Source organism: Epinephelus fuscoguttatus, linkage group LG2, assembly GCF_011397635.1.
Source record: "Epinephelus fuscoguttatus linkage group LG2, E.fuscoguttatus.final_Chr_v1".
Taxonomy (NCBI): domain Eukaryota; kingdom Metazoa; phylum Chordata; class Actinopteri; order Perciformes; family Serranidae; genus Epinephelus; species Epinephelus fuscoguttatus.
The window spans coordinates 43,433,319-43,440,669 of record NC_064753.1 but is presented as its reverse complement, the minus strand read 5'-3'; positions in this window follow the sequence as shown (position 1 = coordinate 43,440,669).

The window sequence follows — 7,351 nt, the reverse complement described above, 5'->3', positions numbered from 1 at the left end:
ACTGACAGGTACAGATTATTATTTTAGGTGTCTGACAACTAATGGTAAGGATCCCTACAGAGATTGACATTGAGCAAGAACCTTTTTGTTTAACCAGACATAACCCTGAAATCGCAATGATCAATCCAACCAGACTCCATTAAAATAAACAGTAATTTTATCCTTGTATAGCACACTTCATAAAGAGCAGAAACAAAATAAAACTCACAAAAGTTTTCTTGGTTAATCTTTTCACTGTTTAAGTAACCACCAGTTCTGGTTTGGTTGAAATAAACACTTAATTCACCTAGTTAGATGTGAAAATATTCTGGCTCTATACACACTAAAAGTCTGGTCCATTTAAATGGAGACTGGTGGAATTGCCAATGGCCATTTTGGGTCTGTTTCTGGTGAAACAAAAAGGATCTTACTCTTAAACAAAAAGGTATGTCTGAAGACGTGCCTTCCATAATGTTATCAGACACTTATTATAACAATCTGAGCCTGGCAGTGGCAGAAACACTTTTATTGGATTGACAGTACGAACATGGTTACATGTGAGGCTGCAGTGCTGTGGCTCAATACTGGACTGATTTCAAAAACTGTTGTTCCAATTAGTCACACGAAAATATGAGAGAATAGAGTCCAGTTTGAAAAATACCAAAGTTACCCTTTAAGTACCACCATGAGGGTGAGATTTTTGTTTGTAGGAAAATGGATGGATTGCCATGAAAAGTTATCTGTTGTGAATCCTAATGGCTTTGGCATTCCCCTGGCTCTTCATCTAACACGCTCAGCAGTTCAAAGTTTTCATTTATCAAGTGAAATATTTCAACATCTACAACATAAAATGCTACACACATTTGTACAGATATACAACGTTCCCAGAAGATGTATCCTAATGACTGTAGTGATCCCGACTTTTCCTCTGGTGACACCTGAAGGTTGACCTTTACAGTCACGTCCCCTCAGGATGAACTGTAATAACTCTGGCAATCCCATAACTCTCTGTATTCCCATCCTCAGGTCCTACTTCTAATTTGTCCACTAGGTATCAGTAACATAAATACCTGACTAATCACATTCAGCCTTAGAGAGCTGCTAGCTTGGCTGTAAATTCTTAGTCCTGTTAATAGCCTACATTATTTCATTTGCTAACACAAAGCAGCCCAGCTGCAATGGGAATGAATAAATTACTGGTAGTTTCAGTCGAGGGCCGCAGCTCTGGCTCTTAAACATTTCAGTCTTGTGTGCCCCAGTAGTCTTACTGATTTAAAGGTCCAGGTGTAGTATTTAGGGAGGTATATTGGCAGAAATGGAATATAATAAGTATATTTTTCTTTAGTGTATAATCACCTGAAAATACTAATCGTCCTGTTTTTGTTACATAAGATAAGCTGTTTATATCTACATAGGAAGCTGGTCCTCTTTTACAGAGTCCATCATGTTGCACCGCCATGTTTCGACAGTTGCCCAGAACAGGCAAACCAAACACTGACTGTAGACAGGGCCATTCGCATTTTTGTGATGGCAGCTCTAGTTAGCAGCACCTCCGTGACAAGCAAACAGCTAAAAATACTAATTTTTAACATGAAACTGCTTTATTCAGTGTTTTTACTGGTTTAACTTAGTGGGTCTGTTTGTTTTGGAGAGGAAAAGATCTCCCCTGATAATTTCCAGTATAAACCTCCAGAACATCTGGGGCCATATTCACAAAACTTTCTAGTGTTAAGAGGAAAAGTTACGCTTAAAGGAAGTCACAAGGTGAAAAACTGTGAAGGACTTTTAAGAGTTTCTTAATCAGGAAGGAAAATGGCAGAAACACAATGACGAATGAGAAATATTCTCCAAACACTGGATGACACACATGCATTTCCCATCCAACGCAATAACACTATAACGCCAGACATAAAATAATCACAACAGAGATATTTGGAAAAGGGATATCCGGAAAAGGGTGGCTTGCCCACTCCAAGTCGGGGGGGGGCGGGGGTCCTTCCTCAGTTTAAGTATCTCAGGATCTTGTTTACAAGTGAGGGTAGGATGGAGCGGGAGATTGACAGGCGGATTGGGGCGGCGTCAGCAGTGATGCAGGCACTTAACTGGTCCGTTGTAGTGAAGAGGGAGCTTAGCCAGAAAGCGAAGCTCTCAATTTACCGATCGATCTACGTTTCAACCCTCACCTATGGTCACAAGCTCTGGGTAGTGACCGAAAGAACGAGATCATGAGCGGCCAAAATGAGTTTCCTCCACAGGGTGGCTGGGCTCAGCCTTAGGGATAGGGTGAGGAGCTCGGACATCCAGGAGGGACTCAGAGTAGAGCCGCTGCTCCTCCACATCGAGAGGAGCCAGTTGAGGTGGTTCGGGCATCTAGTAAGGATGCCTTCCAGACGCCTCCCTTGGGAGGTGTTTCGGGCATGTCCAACCGGGAGGAGACCTCGGGGCCGCCCCAGGACACGCTGGAGGGATTACATCACCCAGCTGGCCTGGGAACGCCTTGGGGTTCCTGCGGAAGAGCTGACGGTGGGGAGAGGACTGTCTGGGCTTCTTTGCTGAGGCTGCTGCCCCCGCGACCCGGACCCGGATAAACAGAGGACGACGAGTATGAGTATGAGAGATATTTGGAAAACTGGAAAATACAGCAGTGCAGCAGTGATAACTTGAGTCTGCCTCAACCCCCCATCAGCAAAGTGATCACTCTAACAGTGAAAACATTTTATTAGTCTCATATTGTGATGCAGTTCATTTCATTTCCACTTGGTGTCCACTCCTTGCAGGCTTATAAAAGGGCGTGTCTGTGACAACCAATCACACCTGTTAAAAGAAAGCATCACACCAAGCAACAGGGTCAACTACATCCTCTCAGTAAGATAAAAGTTTCTGTCCCTTCCTTGCTCAGAGTTGCTCTAAGAACTTTCCTTAATCACTCCTAAGCTAGGACTCCTTACTAAAAGTTTTTTGGCTAAGTTAGGAACTCTCTGAGAGTACTCTAAGAATGTTTGTGAATACGGCCCCTGGAGTTCACTTGGGACATGGCAGAAGTTTCAGCTGGTTGCAATCTGCAATCCTCACCACTAGATGCCACTAAATCCCACACACTGCTCCTCAGACATTAATACTGTAAAATCTAGCTTCCAAACCAGAAAACACTGGGCAAAAGGCAAAAGCAAACAAATGCAGTAAAGTACATATTTATGTGCCCATTCGGAGCCCTGTGTGCTTTTAACAGCCGTTAATAAAAGATAATAGTGATAACAGTGTGCTCTGGACCATGCTGTACAGTAACCCTCTAAAAATATTTTGTCCTTGTTTTCATAAAACTCAGCTCAAGGAAGAATTCATCATATCCTGACATAAAGCCATCCACTACATGACCGCGTCCATTGCCTCCCTCCAGCAGAGCGACAGACTCGTCTATAAACTTGATAAAATGTCTATCTAAATATTGGCTGCGGCAGTCATTAGTGCGGAGGGAGCACGAACCTCCGGGGAGCTGCTGGATAAAAACAAGCCTCTATTAAGGGACACCAATGACCCGAATGGACTGAAATCTGTCAGCAGATATGCAGCCTGCAGTGTTCACACTGAACTGGAGATGTGACAGAGGAGTCTGAGTGAGTTAGAGGCTGAAATAAAATCTATGAACATGAGGGTGAGTGAGTCAAAGGTCTGTCTGGATGCTGACAGAGAAGATGGAAGTAATGGAGCTGGGCCATCCTTCACTCATATTTGTGTCTAGTTAAGTATATATTCTACCATGAATCTGATGAGTTTTCAGCTTGTTTTAATAAATTCAAAACTGGTTGATTAATAATTAATAAAACTAATATTAATAATTAATAATTTCAGCAATTTGTCAAACATTAAAACTGAGAGTTTATAAACGTCTGTAGTGCCCCTGTAAGGCTACTTACTCAGACATAGCTATGCTTTGAGCTAAATGCTAACTTTACCACGCTAACATGCTAACAATTAGCTGTGTCTCAATTCAGGGGCTGCAGCCTTCAAAGGCTGCATTTGGAGGCCACCTGCATCACTTCGGCTTGACCAGGGCTGTCACATTTCAAAAAGTCTCGCCACCAGACAATCAGAGATCTCCGGCTTCTGTCTGGGGACATTCATTCATTCATTCATTTTCTAACCGCTTCATCCTCTTGAGGGTCGCGGGGGGGCTGGAGCCTATCCCAGCTACATCGGGTGAGAGGCAGGGTACACCCTGGACAGGTCGCCAGACTATCGCAGGGCTGACACATAGAGACAAACAACCATTCACGCTCACATTCACACCTACGGACAATTTAGAGTTATCAATTAACCTAGTCCCCAATCTGCATGTCTTTGGACTGTGGGAGGAAGCCGGAATGCCCGGAGAGAACCCACGCTGACACGGGGAGAACATGCAAACTCCACACAGAAGGGCTCCCACGCCCGGGATCGAACCGGCAACCCTCTTGCTGTGAGGCGAGAGTGCTAACCACCACACCACCGTGCCGCCCTGTCTGGGGACACTCCTTTCTAAAGTGTCTTTAACACACCGGCGAAAACGGCGGGAACAAAGCAACGCCTCTTGCATTTTTGAAAAGGACAAGCCCTCCCGGAAATGAGCGCTCCCCCTTTTCTCGTCTGCAATGACACAAGCACACAGAGAGCTTGAAAATGGATGCCGAGAGATTTAACTCCGTTTTATCAAACGTGTGCTCAGTCCACAAGATTGTGGAAATGAAGAACTTACAGCGACTTGAGCCATTTTGTACCGCTACACGTGTTTCTAGTCAGCCTATGTTTACGAGCACAAGAGTTCAGCGAGCCAACAAAGGACCGCCCTGTGGATTTACTATTGGTTCTGCAACGTAGGGAGTTTTTTTAAACTCTGAAATTGTATCCACCCATCTAAACACAAAATTAGGGAGAAAGTCATCAGTCTTTAGTTAAGCAAAGCGTCTAAAGACTGACTTGTGAGTCTACATTTCAAAGGCTCCTTCCAATGCGGTCGAGAAACGCAGCCTTCTTTCCCAGAATTTGGAGGATGCAACGGATGAATCCTTCGTGACTCAGCTTATCCCAAGATCCATTGCGTGCCTCATCATGGCGTCTGACACACCACTGGCAGCAGTGGCGGCAGAGGTACTGGGGTTTAACTCACTTAAACAAATGTTATAAAATCCAATAGGCTTTCAAACCTAACCTAACCCTTTTTCTTTCAAATAACAGTTAGTGATGCTAACTGACATTGCTAGCTAGCTAGCTTGCAAATGTTCGCTACTTGAAGCCACCACAATCAACCAGAGTTACAACTGTTCACTGTAAAGCCTTCACTTTCAAACTTAAAATCATTTAATAGATTAACTATATGTCATATTACGGACATAAATGGACCATGGTGAATAAATTCAGACCTGGCTGTTAACCCTGCTCAGACAGTACCTGTTATAAATGTTGCAACTGATTACACAGCTGACCAGAACGGGAGCGTATCTATGTTTCCTGGGTTCTATGTTTCCCAGGTTCTATGTTCCCCACTTAACCCTGCAAAAAAGGTTCTATGTTCCCCGCTTGCACAAAAAAGGTTCTATGTTTCCTGGGTTCTATGTTCCCCGCTCAACCAAGGAACATAGAACCTGGGAAACATAGGGATGACCCCACCAAAACTTGGTCATTTTGCTAACAGTAATTAAGCTGCTTTTGTTTGTCGGTGTGAGGCAAAACTTAATGTTACTCTGACTTTACTTTTTATTTTAGGGAGCAAGGAGCACACCGCCCAATTCATCAAACTGAAGGGGGGGGCTGACCACCATTTTACGGGGGCCAAACATTCAGCCAGCTTTACGTGGAGGTTAGCAACAATAGCTCATATTTAATGTCTTCATTTGATCATGGGACAGTTAATTTAGCCATCATCCCATGCGAAGCCCATAATAACAGGACAACCAGTAGATGGGGCAATTTACGAAATACCCTGCGGCCAATAAAGCATTTTTCCCATCGGCCGCCATTGTAGAGAGAGCTTGTAAAGAGACCTGTAAAACTGTTGACAGGAAACCTCGAACTGCACACATGGTCGATTATGACTCTTGCTATTATGAATTGTGGCGCCAGTTTCTATTAGACAAATCACATCGAGTCAGAAGCTTGTCTCTCTGTAAGTTTAATTCAGTACCTGCAGATGGACTCAAGACAAACAGTCACGAATGAACTGAGTGCAAAGAGTGAGCCCTGAACACCGGAGATGTCAGATACTCACACTCACTGACAACTGCTGAGGTCAGGGATCTTTAACTAGTGTCGTCAGAGGGGTGACAAAGCAGTTTGGGCCATGTCCTTGGAGTCTTGTCCTTGGACATCACGTTAAAGTACTCACAGCTTGTTACACACTGACAAAGAGTAAAAGTCATATAAGGCACTTCAGCTTGTGACATTCTGACAAGACATAAAATGCAAGATCACTTCACACTCTCTCTGCTTGGTGGCACAGAGGCCTAAAAGTTTCCATTACATAGGTGTTGATTAGATTTTACATAATGACATAATTTCTATTATAGTGTTGATTGCCTTTTCGATTACATCAATAACTTCGATTACAGAATTTTTTAACTCAAGAAGGTTTTATATTTGCAAAACCTTCCCTGAGCCAGAAAGAGGATTTAAAAATCCTCAATGTCATCCCAATGTAAAGTCTACGGGCCGAGTGGGAACTCGCGGGCAGAGCCAGTGGAAGAAACACTACTGTGCATATTCACTGGGCCATTCATATTCATGCCAAAAAGTTTCTAGCTTTCTGGTTGACTTGGAATTCCCACTCAGCTCACAGACTTATATTGGGATGACACTGAGGATTTTTAAATTGATTTACTCTACTCTACTTGAGAAAAGTTTTATCAACATGAATGAAAAACTCAGAATAGACAGAGTCATAATTGACTTTGTCTGCAGTTCAAGGTGACCTGTCAACAGTTTTACAGACGTTTCTTTTATAAATGGTGGTTTATGGAGAAAATGCTTTATGGGCTGCAGGGGATGCAATACCTCGAGTGACCACTGGGAAAAAGGGAATGCTTGCCTATGGCCCCAAATATGCTAGGTCTGGCACTGTTTCATAAACATATACATAAAAAGTTCAGTGAAGTCATTACCCTTAACCCTGAGGTTGCGTGGATGTAGTAGATTTCTTGTCAATCAATACAATAGTAGCTGAGATACATCAGTGTGGACCAAGGTGGTGGACCAGCTGATCAGTGCTGCCATACCAAGAGCTAATTTAATTTTGTCTGATTTCACCTTTACAATTGTTTTTCTCTGTTTTATATCAGTGCATATTTAATATCTTGGGTTTTGACATTGGTCCAATCCTGTCTCTTAATCTGAAGACTTCACT